The sequence below is a fragment of the Panthera uncia genome, chromosome B1, assembly GCF_023721935.1.
Source record: "Panthera uncia isolate 11264 chromosome B1, Puncia_PCG_1.0, whole genome shotgun sequence".
NCBI classification, from domain to species: domain Eukaryota; kingdom Metazoa; phylum Chordata; class Mammalia; order Carnivora; family Felidae; genus Panthera; species Panthera uncia.
The window spans coordinates 84,921,008-84,927,912 of NC_064811.1; the positions used below are offsets into that span (position 1 = coordinate 84,921,008).

Genomic DNA, 6,905 nt, shown 5'->3' on the forward strand with positions numbered 1-6,905 from the left:
TTTCAAGTGGTTTTATGCCATGATGTGTGTATCATGGAACTTGTAATATTATACTTCAGTTTCTTCCCCTCATTGGCCTTCATGCTATTGTTTTAATATATTTTACTTTTGCATAGTCTATATACCTCAGACCTAACTGTTATTATTTTTTCTTAAAATTCAACATTTAAGAAGAGATTGAAATAAGTAGAAAAGAATAATAGATATTTATTCATAGAATAAATAGGTATTTAGAATAGAAATAATAGAAATAGAATAATAGGTATTTATTTCTGGTGGTCTATATTCTTTTTTGAAAATTCATGTTTCTATCTAAAATCATTTTCTTTCTTCCTAAAAAACTTCTTTACCATTTATAATAGAAAAGAAGTATTTCCTTTTTACTTTTTAAAAATATTTTCACTAGTATAGAATTGAAGTTTTAAGATGTTGTTTTTCATTTAGTCCTTTAAAGATACTAAAGAATGAATCTGGACCACTTTATTACACCATACACAAAAATAAGTTCAAAATGGATGAAAGACCTAAATGTGAGGCAGGAGACCATCAAAATCCTAGAGGAGAACACACGCAGCAATCTCTTTGACCTCGGCCATAGCAACCTCTTACTAGACACATTACTGGAGACTAAGGAAACAAAAGCAAAAAGGAGCTATTGGGACTGCTTAAAGATAAAAATCTCTTGCACAGTGAAGGAAACAATCAACAAAATTAAAAGGCAGGACATCTGGGTGGCTCAGTTGGTTAAGTGTCCAACTCTTAATTTCAGTTCAGGTCATGATCTCATGGTCATGAGATCAAGCCCCATGTGGGACTCCGGGCCTGTACATGGAGACTGCTTAAGATTCTCTCTCCCTTCTCTCTCCCCACCAACTCTCACGTGTGCTCTCTCACTCAAATAAATAAATAAAAACACCCACAAAAACAAAAACTGACAGGCAACCTACAGAATGGGAGAAGACATTTGCAAATGATATATCGGGCAAAGGGCTAGTATCCAAAATCTATAAAGAACTTATCAAACTCAACACTCCCCCAAATAAATAATCCAGTAAGAAATGGGCAGAAGACATAAACAGACATTTCTTCAAAGAATACATACAGATGGCCAACAGATATATGAAAAGATGCTCAACATCACTCATCAGGAAGGAAATACAAATCAAAACTACAATGAGATATCATCTCATACCAGTCAGAATGGCTAAAATTAAGAACACAGGAAACAACAGTGGTTGGCAAGAATGTGAAGAAAAGGAATCCTTTGCACTGTTAGTGGGAATGCAAACTGGTGCAGCTACTCTGGAAAAAGGTATGGAGGTTCCTCAATAAACTAAAACAAAGAAACAAACAAACAAACAAAAAACCTATCCTATACGAATTATACAGATTTGAAGGGGTATATGCATGTTTATAGCAGCATTATCAACAATAGTCAAACTATATGTCTATCAACTGATGCATGGATAAGGATGTGGGAAAAACTGCTCTGAAACACACAGATACAATGAAATATTATTTAGCCATCACGAAGACTGAAATTTTGCCATTTGCAACAACATGGATGGAGCTAGAGTGTATTATTCTAAGTGGAATAAGTTAGTCAGAGAAAAAAAATACCACGCGATTTCACTCATATGGTCTGTTCCATTAAAAAAAATTTTCCAGCACCAAAACAGAGTCTAGTACACTGATGGAATCTGAGACATCTTAAAATATAGGTATCCAGTTTCGAGCTTAAAATAATATTCCTTCCCTAAGCAATTTGATTTTTTTTATAAGTGTGGGGTCACATTCTTTTCCCACACTTTAAAATTAAATTTTATTTTATTTTTAAAAAAATTTAATGTTTATTTATTATTGAGAGACAGAGAAAGACAGAGCATGAGCACGGGAGGGGCAGAGAGGTGGAGGAGACACAGAGCCTGAAGCAGGCTTCAGGCTCTGAGCTGTCAGCACAGAGCCTGACGCAGGGCTGGAACTCACAAACTGAGAGATCATGACGTGAGCAGAAATCGGAGGCTTAACCGACTGAGCCACCCAGGTGCCCCTAAAATAGAATTTTCTTAACTCTGTGTAAACAGGGCCTGACTGGAGGAAAATGTGAAAGAATCAGATATTGGGAGAACACTTGCTACGTGTCTAAAACTAAGTTCTAATAACGCCCCCTTCCATTTTTTTATTTCCTCTGCAAAATCTGCCCTGTTTTTGTCTGTGCACACTGAACCTGTGGTGCCTTTGTGGTCTGTCTGAAAGTACATTTCCTTTCTACTATTTTTTCTCTTCCATATTCCCAGATGCTTCTTGCTCCTTTTCTGCATCCACAGCTCTGATCTTATTTATATTTTATAGAAATAGATACGACAGTTCCATGAGTGGCACATTCCAATTCATTTCATTATTGCATGTCTATTACATCCTTTACCCTGGGGGTCAAAAGAAAGGACAATGCTCACTTTGGAAATACATATACTAAAATTGGAATGGTACAGGGAAGATTAGCATATCCTCTGAGCATGTGCACACGTAAGTTTGTGACACATTCCATATTTTTCAAACAAGTGTATGAAAAGGTCTTCGACATCATTCTTCAAAGAATTGCAAAGTATGCAACGCCTGTGTGGCTCAGTTAGTTAAGTGTCCGACTTCAGCTCAGGTCATGATCTCATGGTTTGTGGGTTCGAGCCCCACATCTGGTTCTGTGCCAACAGCTCAGAGCCTGGAGCCTGCTTTGGATTCTGTGTCTCCCTCTCTTCTCTGCCCCTCCCCCACTCATGCTCTGTCTCTGTCTCTCAAAAATAAATAAACATTGTAAAAAATTAAAAAAAAGAATTGCAAATTAAAGCAACAATAAGATTGTTCCCACTACACGTACATTAAAATGACTAAAATCCAAAACATTGATGACATTAAATGCTGGCATGGATGTGGAGCAACAGAGAAAATACAACATTCATGCTGGTGGGAATGCAAAATGGTACAACTACTTTGGAAGACTGTTTAGCAGTTTTGAACAAAACTAAAGATATCCCTATCATATGACCCAGCAGTTGTGCTCCTTGGTGTTTACCCAAATGACTAGAAAACTTATGCCCACACAAAAATTTGCACGTGAATGTTTATAATAGCTTTATTTATAATTGCCAGAACTTGGAAGCAACCAAGATGTCCTTCAGTAAGTGAAGGATAAATAAACTGTGGCCCATCCAGACAATGAAATATTATTCAGTACTAAAAAAAAGCTGTGAAACCTTGAAAAAACATGGGAAAACCTTAAAGACGTATTACAAAGTGAAGGAAGATAATCTGAAAGGCTGCAAACTGCATGATACTAACTATATGACATTCTGGAAAAGGCAAAACTATGGAGATGGTGAAAAAGATCAGTGGTTGCCAGAGTATAGGGGGAGGAAGGGATAAATATGTGGAACACGGAAGACATTTAGGGCAATGAAACTATTGTCTATGATACTATAATGTTTGATACATGTCATTATACATTAATCAAAGCCCATAAGACATATAACACCAAGAGTGAAGTTTAAGGTAAACTATGGACTTTGAGTGATAATGATGTGTTACTATTGGTTTATTGATTGTAAGCAAATGTAACTCTCTGGTGGGGGATGCTGACAATGGGGTAGGCTGTGAGTGTGTGGGGGAAGGAGGTATATAGAAATACTGTACTTTCCACTCAGTGTGTCTGTTAAGATAAAACTGCTCTGAAAATAAAGTCTTTTTTTTTTTTAAGAAAGTATAAAGAAAGTACTTTTCTTAATTGGACTTCTTGAACCAGACACAATTTAGCGATGGTAACTTTAAATAATTGCTTTGTGAAAAGAATCCCCCAATTTCTCTAAATCAACAGAAGTCTGTGATCAAAATAGATGAACTATATTTTTAAAGAAATAATATATGTATTTATTATAACCAGACAGATGGCATGGACTGAATAGACATGCTATTGTCAAATTAACCTGTATATAATATAAAACATTTTTTATGGGGTGCCTGGGTGGCTCAGTCGGTCCAACTCTTGATTTCGGTTCAGGTCATGATTTCATGGTTTTTGAGTTTGAGCCCTGTGTCAGGGTTCATGCTAACATGCAGAGCCTGCTTGGGATTCTGTCTCTCCCTCTCTCTCTACCCCTTTCCCACTCATACTCTCCCTCTTTCAAAATAACTAAACTGAAAAAAACCCATAATTTTTAATAGTGTCACATGTAAACTATGCTTTAAAAATGTCACAACCTACACTTAGAATGAGAAAAATCATTGTAAGTGAGTCATATTAAAAGATTATACATGATATCTACACTACAAAGGTCATTGGGAAATTTTAGCCAGGTTGACAATAATCTAGAGTAAAAATTTGGTGATCCATGGACAAAATTCAGCCTATTTCTTTATATTTTTAGTCCCTAAGTAATTTGTTCAGTGGATTTGAAATTCTTGACACGGAGCACATATATTTTCTAGCTCATCACTTACCGTTTCACTCCCTATTTACCTCCTTCTAGGCTGCTTCACACATTAACAAATCACCTGGGTTTTGAAAACAAGCATTGCCACCATTTCCTCATCTAATCTATTTTGTGATAATGTTCAGAAATATTGAAAAGTCAGTATGTTCTAAATCTTTGGAAATAAAATTCAACTGAAAATAGAAGCAATTAAAATTTTTATGTGTGACTTCAGCAAAACCAATGGAGTGGGAAACTCCAAAATCCTGTCCCTCCATAAAAGTAGTGAAGATTATGGTGACAGATAGTGACCACACTAATTGTAGTGAGAGTTGAATATCAAATCACTATACTGTGCACCTGAAACGAATATAACATTGTGTTCCATGAAAGGGAGGCATACGTAAAATAACCTACAAAGACCAAAAAAAGCCATAAGACCAAAGAGGAAGGCTGACAAGTTCAGCCTGACAAGAAATGATTTGTTAAGGGGACTTATGAAAAGACATATGTCTGACAGGCCACAAGACAAGTAGACCTTTGCAACCCCACTTCCCATAGAACATTCTTTTATTGCCCTAGGGGCCTAGGAGTACTTGCTGGGGGACCACTTGAGAAGAAATGTTTGAGAATCATAATCGTATCTCCATAGCAGATCAAGGACATTATGCCCCAATGGTGTGGTTAAACAAAAAGAAATAATATTGGGGGGCAGCTGTGCTCAAGAAGTTAACCAACTACTTTTAAAAAAGGAGTGAACGATCTGGCGAACTCTGTAAGAATCAACTTATCAGTCATAAAAATGATGTACTGATACGTCCTTCAAAGATCTTCCAAACAGGTCAAGGGAAAAATCACACTTCTTTGAGAATATGATCTGTTGTGCCCCCTTTGTCACTAGAGACCTATCCTGGGAAACTTGAGGTGTTGTATTCAAGATCATGGCAGGGCTAGGACATACAGTGTTGGGTCAGCACAAGTTAATGCACCACAAAGCTCCTTTACTGAGATTCAGGTCTTTTTCTCTTGATTAGTATTCCCCTGACAGTGTGAACTTCTATTAGTTTCCACAAAAACCCTACACATTGTGAAGTTACATTTATTTTAAATGTCCAAAATAGGCAATTCACAGAAACAGAAAGCAGATGAGTGGTTGCCAGGGTATAGGGGGAAGGGACGATGGTAACGACTGCTTACTGGTACAAGGTTTCTGTTTACAGTCATGAAAGTGTTCTGGAATTAGATACTGGTGATGCTTGCATAACACTGTGAATGTCCTAAAGGCCACTGGATTGTACACTCGAAGGTGATTAAAAAGACCATTTTTGTTATGTAAATTTCATCTCAATAAAGAATGTGCTTTTTCTAATCTTGCCAAATATAACTGCTACACTCTTTTCTCCAGCAATTATATATCATTTGTTCTTCTGTGCTTAGCTTAAACTACATTTCAGTGTAGACTGTTCCCTATTCATTTATTTCATTATCTAGACAAATATTTATAAAATACCTAATATTTCACAGGTATTGTTCTTTTCATTGGGTCTACAGCAGTGACATAACAGATTGAGTCTTCTCTTTATGGAGCTTGACTCCTGATAGAAGAGAGTCAAAAAAAGTCATCAAAAATTAAATAAAGTGCTCAAGTTACATTTTATTCTCTCTTCTTCATACAAAAGAATTTTTCTTATTCTTTCTCTCTCCTTTGTACACCCACCAATGCATGAACATAAACTCACAGATACACACACACACACGCACACACACACACACACACACACACACAAGCATACATGTAGGTACTCATAGACTTTGAGACAGATATCACATATTCTCATTGATGGGCCTCAGAAAAATAATGATATCTAAGGACACAATCTCTGCTACTTTATGCCATGGATAATTTCCTTCTCAGTGACTTATTTTCCATTGAGATTCTTTGCAGTGTGCTGCTTCTTGGAAAAAACAAACATTTGTGAATGAATGAGAGACAGAACAGGAGCATATGAATTGTGAAGGACACTGGGTAGGCTATTTTCTGTGATTTGTTTCAACTTTGAAAGTGTAAACCATAATTTGTAAAGTCACAAGAATATTCTTTCTATGAAATTTTAATATTATAATTCCCTCCAATTTATGCCTTGTTCTTAAAGGGATAAGCTTTAAGCTCTTTGTCACTTGTGGAAATATGAACCCGAACTTCTATACTAACAAAATCAATAAATATTTAATTCCTCAGCAGTGCAAAGTGTTATAATGCTAAGTTCAATAATTTATCTTGTTCTTTACTTTTTGGGTTTTGTGAAATTAATTAATTCTTTGGAGGCCAGAGATAGATTACATAATGAGACATGTTAGAAATATTGAGAAATTACTGCAAAAAATCTCACAATTGTTGCCGACTTAAGGGAAAAGTTATCCCCAACTTTGCCGATACTGTGT

The 6,905-nt window shown here is 36.1% G+C and overlaps 1 non-coding gene across 1 annotated transcript; it reads left to right on the plus strand.

Annotated features, from left to right (window-relative positions):
• The first annotated feature begins 2,448 nt into the window (after positions 1–2,448).
• LOC125924137 (U6 spliceosomal RNA) lies at positions 2,449–2,554 on the plus strand. The gene has a single exon (XR_007458307.1). It is a non-coding gene; the product is annotated as a U6 spliceosomal RNA (small nuclear RNA).
• Positions 2,555–6,905: the final 4,351 nt, after the last annotated feature.